Genomic DNA, 3,191 nt, shown 5'->3' with positions numbered 1-3,191 from the left:
TCCTTGCTGGAACTGAAGCAGGAGAGAAGGGGGCAGGGCACAATCTTTAAAAGAATGACATAGCCCAGGGACACGACATAAACTAATTAGAACAGGTCCAAGATGGCGGACAAGATGACTTCCACTAGACCTTGAGCTTCTGAATAGACTCATTGTAACACACCCACGGGTGCCATGACAGTTCCAAGGCCAACCATAAAGGTCAAAAAGGGGGCGGTGGCCCAATTCCTGGAAATATCCGCCCCTTCCCCAAAATACTTGGAATAGTCCTCCCTTTCATAAGCCTATGAAATTACCCACCCCTATAACAACTGACAACCCTGTACCCTAGGGGCTGCTCTCACCTTCTGACATGGCCCACATGGCCCTCTGTCTGTGGAGTGTGTTTCTCTCTAAATAAATCCACTTCTTACCTATCACTTTGTTTCTCACTGAATTCTTTCTGCCATGAGACATCAAGACATCATGCAACAGACTAGCAAATTTAGCAGATGTTGACATTTTTCCCTATTGACTCAGGTTTTCTCTTTATAGAGGTAAAAGGAAAAGGTGGGAAGATTTGTCTACACAGCTATTTCTACTTCCAGCCCTCTATTCACTTCTCAATCCATTGCAATGTGAATTCTGCCCCCACCACTCTATTACTCCATTGAAATCATTTAGGACTTTTAAAATGAATGTTACCAAACTAAAGTTAGGTCTGCTGGCCAAACGTGAAGCAAATTCAATCTACCAACACCAGGATGTGGTGAAGGAAAATACAGCATTTATTGCAGGGCACCAAATGAGGGAGTGGGAGACAAGCTGCAGATCCACTCTCCAACTTGGTCTTTGAGTCTGGGGTGTTTTAAAGGGGAAGACCAAAGAGGCTGGGATTAAACACTGTCTTGTGACATTTCACATTTTGATTAAGAACACTGGTTCTGGGCTTCCCTGGTGGCGCAGTGGTTGAGAGTCCGCCTGCCGATGCAGGGGATGCGGGATCGTGCCCCGGCCCGGGAGGATCCCACATGCCGCAGAGCAGCTGGGCCCATGAGCCATGGCCGCTGAGCCTGCGCATCTGGGGCCACAACAGTGAAAGGCCCGCGTACCGCAAAAAAAAAAAAAAAAAAAAGAACACTGGTTCTTAATCATAGTTTCGAGAGTCAGAATGTCTCTGGTTTACATTCTGTGGCCAGGGTCTATTAGCTCATCTTGCCCTGGAGAAACAATCTGAGTTTGTACGTTAATGGTGATGTCTATAATAGCAATTTTAGTATATTAACGATGTTATTGACCACAGCAATTTTAATCATCTGACTCTGGTTGATTACTGTTCAGTAAACAAGGAATTGAGCTCAGAGGGGACAAGAAAGGGAATGAAGTTTTAGATAGAGAGATTAATCATAAATTGAGTAAGGGAACTCGGTTTTAGGGGGACTTGGTTTCAGATCATTCATGACTTTCATTTAAAATGCAGATGCTGTCCAGGGTTCAATCCCCAGACCACTGCCCTTTGAAAACAATGCTATACCAGTGTTTTTCAAATTTGGGTCATCAAATCGATTTAGTGTGTCACTACTGGCATTAAAAAAAAAAAAGATATAGGGAATTCCCTGGCAGTCCAGTGGTTAGGACTTGGCACTTCCATTGCCAGGGCCTGGGTTCAATCCCTGGTCAGGGAACTAAGATCCCACAAGCCATGCGGTACCGCCAAAAAAACCCCCCAAAACAGGGACTTCCTTGGAGGTCCAGTGTAAGACTTTGCCTTCCAATGCAGGGGGTGCGGGTTCAATCCCTGGTCCGGGACCTAAGATCCCACATGCCTTGCGGCCAGAAAACCAAAACCTAAAAAGAAGCAATATCGTAACAAATTCGATAAAGACTTAAAAAAAAAAATGGTCCACATTAAAAAAAAAACTTAAAAAGCAAAATAAATAAAAACCACTGAAGAGTATACTTAAAAAAAACAAAAAATACATGAACAAGATTTCTTTAATAGCTGGAAATTTTACATCATCTTATTTCCGTTCTTCTTCCTTCATAAGATAAAGTGGAACATATATATATGCACCCACATATAAAAATATATAGGTAATTAATACATATGTGTATATATCTTTTTTTACTAAAGGCTAAATACTTCTCTGCAATAAAAATATGTATAAAAGTTGAAATTAAATTTTTATATACTTTCTGTGACCATAAATCTCTAGTGTTAAAATATTTCTTCAGTCAATTATCAGTATACAACTGATCGAATAAACATAGTATACATTTTGATTACTAAACATAAAAATTAAAATTGTATTAGAGATGCAATTCTTAATGAGACTGAGGATTCGATTTTCAGTTAATCCATATATCCATGAATATCGCTACTGCTAGAATGAGACAGGTTCAGCATCAATTCTATTCCTATTTTTCGTGTTTATAGATATAAGAGCTGACAACCTCTGTTTACATAAACAAGCAGATTCCCATTTAGAAATCAGTTCAACTCAATTCTTTCAACGACTTCAAAGTTCTATGCCAAATCACATGGTGATCTCTTACCAATTACTTTTTTTGTTGTTATTTTGTTTTGGCCGTGTTGTGCGGCTTGCGGTATCTCAGTTCCCTGACCAGGGATTAAACCTGGGCCTCCACGGTGAAAGCGCCGAATCCTAACCACGGAATTCCCCAATTACTTTTTTGATTTAAATTTTCAATTAATTTTAAAGTCACAAAATTAAGCCGCCCATCTCCAGACGCCACTAGGAAACCTGCTCAAAGTGGCAGATCACGAGGGCAGTACAACAAACTACTTCTGGGCGGGAAGACGTTTCCCACGTCTAACGGTGAGGAAAGTCTGCAATGCACATCACAGCCTTCAAAGCCTCTAGGCTGCCAGCGCTCTCAAGGCGCCTCATCCGCGCGGTGATTTCGTCCCGGTCACGAAAATGCGCAGCGTCCACCCTGAAATGAAGTGAGCCCTAGAGGAAATCCAACGAGTAATCTCATCTCCTCCGCCTTCACGTGGCTCGGTCTGTAGCTACCCAGCCCCGAGGCCCCGCCCACCTCTGTCTGCCCTGCCGACCTTAAAGCGTCGGCTTAGAGCGCGCCTTCCCTTGGCAGGCGGTGTACTCACTGCGAATCTTTACTATTTGAAGGCTAGAGGGCCAGTGAGCGACTCGCGCGAGACGCAGACAGTATTCTCGCGAGAAGTCTGG

This window comes from Phocoena phocoena, chromosome 21 (genome assembly GCF_963924675.1).
Source record: "Phocoena phocoena chromosome 21, mPhoPho1.1, whole genome shotgun sequence".
Classification (NCBI taxonomy): Eukaryota; Metazoa; Chordata; class Mammalia; order Artiodactyla; family Phocoenidae; genus Phocoena; species Phocoena phocoena.
This window is presented reverse-complemented; position numbering follows the sequence as displayed.